Raw genomic sequence first — 8,180 nt, forward strand, 5'->3', positions numbered from 1 at the left:
TCTTTGCCTGAGCCCAAACTGCACTGAAAAGATGGGCAGGACACAGAGGTGCCCTAATTGTAAGCTGTTCTGTCATTCCAAAGAGTGTTTAGAAAGGCACGTGGCCCTGGCCTCTGAAAATTGGATTGAATGTCTGACTAAAACGCTGTGCGATGAGTGTAAATCTTACATGGACAAAAAAGCATGAGTGCAAAGGGCGGCAGTGCAAACAGTGGTATGGGAAAATCACAGATGTAAACAAGCACTGGTGGCTTTATGCATCAGATTAAAGAGCCTGAAGAAGGTGAGGGGTACATTTTTGATGGTTTTGAATGTGTGCAGGAGACAGGGATGCAAGTGCCCAACTACATTTTTGCAATGGAGCTAAAGACAGAAGGAAAAAAAAACCTCAAAGTCACAGGCAAAAACCCCCAAAAGGCTTGTAAAGCTAAGCCCAAAAAGCCAGAAAGCACTTGGGAGTTTAAGGGCGAAGAGTGTCTGTCTGATTTTATTAAAGTCTTTATGGATAAAAAGTTCAAGGACTACACCTTCATAGCTAACAATGCCAAAGGCTACAATGGTTACTTCATTGTCAGCCAGTTATTGAAGGAAAAAACGGGCATGAAACTAATCACTCAGGGCGGTAAACTCATGTGCATTGAAGTGACCAGGCTAGGCATCCGTTTCATAGATTCTTTACACTTTTTGCCAATGAAACGTAGCAGATTTCCACAGGCAATAGGGTTTGAAGGATGCAAAGGTTATTTCCCACATTTTTTAACATGGCAGAAAGCCAAAATTATGTGGGGCCTCTCCCAAAGATGGAGTACTACGGCATTGAAAATATGATGTCCAGTGAGAAAGGACAGTTTTTAGAATAGTATCAGAATAACCGCAATAAGACCTTTGACATGCAGAAGGAGCTGGCCTATTATTGCCAGCAGGACGTAAACATTTTGAAAGAGGCCTGCTACCCTCTACAGGGATGAGATTATGAAAATGACAGGGCAGGTAGACCGAGTGAAAGTAGATGGTGAACTCCAAACTGGAGTACGCTGCATAGATCCTTTCCAGTACATCACGCTGGCCTCCATCTGCATGGCCATGTACAGAGTTATGTTTTTGGAACCGCAGACCATAGCGCTTCTCCCCCCCAGACAATTATCACAGACAGAAAAAGAGGTTTTCAACCCCATCTATTTAGAGGCTAATGTACATTTCGGAGAAAGAAAATATTCAAAATCGACATGCCTTACAGGGTAGGGAATTTCAGGTAGGCCCCTATTTTTTTAGACGGCTATGCCAACACTGTTGGGGAACCTATGGCATTTGAATTTAACGAATGCTTTTTCCACAGTTGCTTCACTTGCTACAATGAGAAAGACCAGAACCCATTGACGGGGACCACCTTCAGGTTTCTGAATTATCAGGCATTGCACAAGTCTGATTATCGAGAGAGAGAGAGAGGGGTTTACCATTAGGACCATTTGGGAGCATGAGTGGAGGGCTCTGTTAGAAACGGATGGGGAGCTGGCAGATTTTTTAAACAGAACCCCGCTGTGTAGGGATGCTCTTTTTGCAGGGAGAACTAATGCCATATGTCTATATTACCAAACTAAACCCAGCGAACAAATACATTATTACGATTTTACCAGTCTTTACCCCTTTATAAACAAAACGAAGGAATACCCAACTGGACACCCTGAAATCATTCATGACAATTTCCTACCCCTGTCGAGCTATTTTGGAATAGCCAGGGTGAAACTGTACCCACCACAAAATCTTTTTTTCCCCCGTGCTACCCACCAGGGTGAATGGGAAACTTATGTTCGTGCTGTGCCACCTCTGCGCGGAAACAAGACAGCAAAAGTGCAACCGCACTGATGAAGAGAGGGTCCTCCTGGGCAGAGGTGCACACCAGAATTGAATAAAGTTATTGCCAAGGGATACAGAGTAGCTCAAATCCACTGAGAGTAGATTCAGGCTAGACATCAGGAAGCACTACTTCACAGCCAGGGCAGCTAGGAGCTGGAACCAACTTCCAAGGGAAGTGGTGCTCGCCCCTACCCTAGGGGTCTTCAAAAGGAGGCTAAATAGCCACCTAGCCGGGGTCATTTGACCCCAGCATCCTTTCCTGCTCATGGCAGGGGGTTGGACTTGATCTGCTTAGGTCCCTTCTGACCCTGCCAACTATGAAACTTAATGGCAATGAGTAATACTGTGAACAGAAGAAAAAAAGGCTTACTGAGTTTTCAAATATAACAATACAAATCTGGAACAAGCCCCAGTTAGACAAGGCAGGTGGTTATATATACACAGAGAGAGACAGAGAGAGAGACAGAGAGACAGAGAGAGAGACACACAGAGAGAGAGAGAGAGAGAGAGAGCGCCAAATATGGCCATAGGGCTTTTTCCTTTACTAGTTATAACTCTTTAGCACTACTGAACTTATATTATATAAAGCATAAAAATATTAAAGGAACCTGCACCTCTATATTTTACATTCACAGCACATACCATTGATTTGCTTACTGCCACCACTGTCAAGAATGCCAAAGGCAACCTCAGATTGTTGGATTTCTCACATCAGCTTTTTAATGGTTGAATTCATAATGCCAGAGCAAATACTTCGGAGCCTTTGTAAAAAAAAATGAGATAATGTGGTCAGTGAGCAAAAGAGTTCTAGTACATGTGCTACTTGCCTTTTATTACTGGGAACATTTCCATGGGAGAAGATCCGGGAGACTGCGTAGTTTTTTGTGGGGAGTTTTATACTAGGCAAGTCAAGCTTAGTTTACCTCTTTCAAAGCATCATCCACTCACCCTGTGTCAGTCATTGCTATATGAAGTTAAGAACAATCTGGTTGAAACCCTTTAAAAAGGTGACAGTTTTCTGCCTAAATGGCCATGAAATTATTAATTGGTTTTCACAGCCATTGCTGGGGAAAATGCCATCTGGAAATTTACATTCTGCTGCAGCTGTCCTCTGCAGTGGGAATACTTGTGCATGCAGCAGACCGCCTGTGTCTGCATTTATGTTGCCCTTCAGTTTATATAAAACACTCTTGTTCTGTATTAAACATTTAAACAGCATGCAGTCATTTGAATAATAAGCACACACACTGATATATGTACAAACCAACATGCTAAATATTTTGGAAAATGAGCTGGATATATAGCAGCAAAGTTAATGGGATTTTTTTTCTCCTCACAACCTTCTACATTCTGTTCTTCACTCTGAAATCAGAATGTAAACTTGATTGTGGACTCTAGCTTACAACTGTTATTGCGAGGTACTTCATCTTTCCTGGCAGTTGAATTCTAAGTTCTAAACAGAATAAAGTGCATGGACAACTTGGTAACCATATGATCTCATTTTTGTAACCTTCCTTTGCCTATCATCTTGTTATCTCCATTGCTCCGTAGTTCTTAGATGGGTCTGTGATGCCACTACATTATCCTCCTCCGGGGAACGTCTACACATGCACTTTAATGCACAGTAGCCTATTTTACTGCTCATTAGAGCATCATGGCAAAAACCATGCTAATAAGTTAATGCACAGTAAAATTAGGCTACTGCACATTAAGAGTCAATAAAAAAAGCACATGCTTTTGGTACTGTGCATTTGGACAGCCTAATGTGCATTTAGTTAGTAACTCACATTACAGGGCACTTTTCCATGTGCTTTGGGGGTGGGAGGGGTGATGATTTAATAAGAGTGGTACCAAGAGCCAGCTTAACTAAAGTGCTGCTGTGTCTTGTGTATTAGCGTCCGTGCACTTAAAAATGGAGGCGGGGTACTTGAACTGAAGCTCGAATGAGCTTTAGTTCAAGCGCTTCCAGCATCATTTTTAAGCACAGGGACACTGATACATGAAATGCAGGAGGCTGCTGGAGCATGTTAATTGGCAAGCTCCAGCAAACTCGATTAATCAAGTCTGCTCCAACATGCTGGAATTCCAGCGAGTCAGAGCAGCCTCCACACTTGTGTATAGGCACCCAGAAGTACTAAATTTAATAGGCAGTAGCAAAAGCGCATTAATGAACATGTAAAGCACACCCAGGGGAAACCAAAACAGCAGCCCAAATCTGGAGAACATAAATCCCAATTACAGTAGCGCTGAAGTGATAACTCCTGATACTTCATGTTCCATCCTTCAGCTCCTTGTAAAAGGACTGTAAGATACAAAATGCTAGAACTCCATGTGATGCCTACCTAAGCTCCTTTGACTTTGCATACCTGTTCTTATCTCCCTTCCTTACACTCTGTATTGCGATTATGTTTTACCATCTTTATTATACCCCATGTGCATACCACACTTGGTAAGTTTTATAAGTTTCACAAACTTAAAGAAGTGTCAGTTGCTGCATCATTCCTGTCATTGGAATGTTAACTGTTTGGGGCAGGGCTTGATATTTGGAAAATACCAAATCCTTTTACTTTTGGAGGGCCATCCTTATATGACTAAGAGCTCTCTCTTTCTCTCTACCTTATCAGAACTGGGAGCAGAAAGCAAAAGAAATCTCTCTCCATTTGCTACTGGTCTGAACTATTTAATGTCATCTTCAAAAAATCTGGCATATACATTAGAAGTCTCTGGAGACAAGGAACTGCTACCTTGTTTTCAGAGCTGGAAGTCATCCCAAGTAACATGAAACCTTTTTCAGATATAGTCATTTTATATATGCCAGCCCATTACTGTTCTTCAGCTTCTCCAGAGAAAGCTTGTATCCATTAGCACTTACATACATGGAAGCAATGTGCAGAAAATGGACTCGTAATGGGAATGTATCCATTCGGAAGGGTTGTAGATAACATGTCTAGCCACTAAGAAGTTCCCAATGTGCTTGTTCAACAAATATTGCTCCAAAGAATACTAAGTTGAAATGACAAGGTAACTAGAATATTTTTCATCATAGGCAAGTACAAGTAACTTAGCATTCTCAAGCAGTGATGAAATCTATTATATGTACACCTTTGTGTTACAAAGATTTGTAGTAGCATCTAAGGGCCAGATAAAGCACAAATTGCAAATAATGGATATAGATATTTATATTTTTTGCAGGGGTTGAGTCTGATTTTTAAAGTCATAGGAGCCAAAGCCTACTTGGTGTGAATATTAATGTACACAATTAGTGTGTGCACACATACTCAGTAGTTGCACATAATGGCTGCATTCAGACGTGTGGATGTTTGGTTCCCTGAGGACAACTAGCAGAGGTGCACCATGTGCCACCGCGAGTTGCCCCTGGGAAAAACCCATGCAATGTGCACAGTGGCACACAGCAGGTTATCCCAGGTGGGGTAGGGGAGGCTGGGGCCAGCACCGGGCTGGCCCCAGCAGCCTTACCTGGGGTCCTACTGGGGCTGCAGCAGCAGCAATCCTGCTGTGCGGAGCCTGACCAGCAGTGGAGTGTGGCTCCGCCCAGCCAGGTTCCGACTTTGGGTGGCGCATGCTGCCACCGCGTGCACAGCTCTGCTTATTTTCTCTGTGGCTTTTTTTGATCCCTGGATATTTAGTAGTCAAAAAAAACCAACCAAAACCCTCCATGCTGCTCCCTAGCAGCACAGAGAAAAACAGAACATGTGGTATGTCACACCACAGATGTGTCTGCAGTGCCAATTACCACATGGCTGCTCATCTGGATATGGCCAACCGCAGTTATGAGATTGAGCAAATCATTGGACTTCTAGAAAAATCAGACTGACATATAAACCATTCTTAAGCCAATTCTCAGATTTAAGGAACAAAAGAATCAGCAGAACTTCTGTTACTAGAAAAAGAATAATAACGACCAAATTCTCTTTTTTACACCACGAGTCCCATTGAAGGAAATGTGTGCCTTCGCTTCATTAGCAAGGAAAGAAATAAAGACCAACATTCAGATACCCATATTATAGGGGAGTCAATCACCTAAATACATTTTAAATATATTTTAGAATTTGTGCCCAATTGTTTGGGAGGGAGGGGCTAGGCAAAGATTTCACTGAGCCTTTCAATAAGCTCTCAGCAATGAAAACTGTATGTAAATACTGTTATGTGCACTGGCTAGCCACTCCATGGATCTACCTCTGTACTATCCCTTCTTATTTCTGATGTGCCCTCATCCTCATTTTTTTGTAATACCAATGTAGAATTTGGGTGGCTGCGTGGAGGAGATATCCAATTCGATTCCCTTCTTTAGAGAAAGGCTGTTATACAGTCCTCCATCTGGCAAAATACATGCAAATTAGAGTAGGGGAGATCCAGATAACTTTAAATTTAGGGGGTTCCAACACCTATTTTTCATAGCTATGTTTGAGTGCCTCTTGGATTTAATGAGTTTGAGATGTTAGATATTTCATCAATAGGAACCATTTAAGTACCTACATGAAAACACTATTGCCACTGGGGTTCTAATTCCAGCTCAATACTTCCTATCAGGGAAAACTTAGACTCTGGTATGGATGTTCATGTGAAGTTTTGCTAAACTCAGTTCCTTTTAAAATTAAAAAAACCCCAAAACCCTGAGATCCAACCATTAGCATTTCAAATTGTGACTTATGTCTCTTCTAACCAAGCATCTCTCTCATTGTTCACCTGTTTACGTAATTTATTTACATTCTTTTTCCCACCCTCTAATCCTTACAAAAACCTTGCTGACTTCTGGGTGGGGAAAAAAATAGCACTCGTTTATATTTAAGAAGTGCTTATTATTGACCTGGACATATTTACATTGTTTGCAAAAATGAAAGCCAAGTGTACAGTAAAGCCTCCCATGCATTAAGAAAAGCCTAGGAAATCAGATAAGATTGGCAAGATATACAGCAGGTGAGAAGATTTGGACTGTCAGAGATTGAACATGGTCTGGAACTAGCACTTGCCAAGGAAAAGGAAAAATTGAGGGCCGTCAGATGAACTCTCTCATTCACTGTCAGCAGAATACAAGGGGAAAACCAATATTTAAAGTATGCAGGAACCAAATATTTTAGCCTTTATAGTGTCCAAACCAACTGAATTATACCCAGAAGTAAGTTATAAGCCAGTACAGGTTTTTGGGCACAAGGGCAAGATGATCTCTCTGGCAAACCCTACATGTTGCACCAGTGAAAGTTTAAGGAGCTTTCTGGCATAGCCAGTAGTAGAATGTGTATTATCTTAATCCAACCATAAGATTACTACCCATCTTGCTAGAAAGGAGGAAGGAAGCATCAATAAGGAAACATCTAGGGGTTGTATTACAGGTTACCTTTAAACCATCATAAAGGAACTTAAAAAGGGAGCATTCACCCATTAAAGTTTTTAACTCATGAAACTACCTTATAAACATTTTAATGTTATGCCATTTCAGTTGAGGATTATCTTTCATCTTTTTTCTTGAGGTTGTTCCAGGGTATTGTTAGTCTGCTCCAAGGAGATAAAACATGCTATTTTAATTTCTTCAGCACCCCAAGATGTACCATTCCCAGCCCTTCCACTCCTTTGCTCTGTGGGCAAACTTTTAACCTTCCTGAACTCTGCTGCCAGGGGGTGGTACTGGACCTAACCAACATCTCCTCCCACCATCAAGGGGTACAATGCCAACACATAATGACTGCTTTGAGCATTCAGGTACAGCTCATCTGTTTGCTGCTTGCTTTAGCATCCCCATGCAAACAACAACAGCAAACCTACTACCTACTTGTGCGAAGAGAATGAGTCAGAGAATGGAAACCATTCTCAGCTGGGTTTCAGCTCTGCCCCAGTGTGGCATGTATGCAGCAAACCCACTGGGGCTCAGCTCTGCCCTGATGGGAGTACTAACCCAACTCCTCCCCTAACCCAGTCCCATTTCAGTGAAAGACACGTAAGATTTTGATCCTTTGTTGTTGTTTTTTTTTTGTTTTGTTTAATTTTGTTTTTTCGCTTTATTTCTCCCCTTTGCCCATTGACTTCAAACTATTTTTTCCCTGAGACTTTCCACTCCCACCTGTAGCTCTGGCTGGCTCCTACCAGCTGCAGAATAAGAGAAGCCACCACATGCCCAGCTATATGTCACCCTCACCCCTCCTCTCTCAACCCAGAAGAGTCCTGGCTCCTGTCCATCTCTCTACTTGCCAGGCTCTCTGGTGGCAAGTCACAGTTGGGCAGGTATGAGATGGCATTAAACTTTAACCTGTGACTTCTCTGAAGCTGGTCTAACTTTTCTAACAGCATAACGTGCCACAGATTTAAAATGT

Source organism: Alligator sinensis, unplaced genomic scaffold, assembly GCF_000455745.1.
Source record: "Alligator sinensis unplaced genomic scaffold, ASM45574v1 scaffold957_1, whole genome shotgun sequence".
Lineage (NCBI taxonomy): Eukaryota > Metazoa > Chordata > Crocodylia > Alligatoridae > Alligator > Alligator sinensis.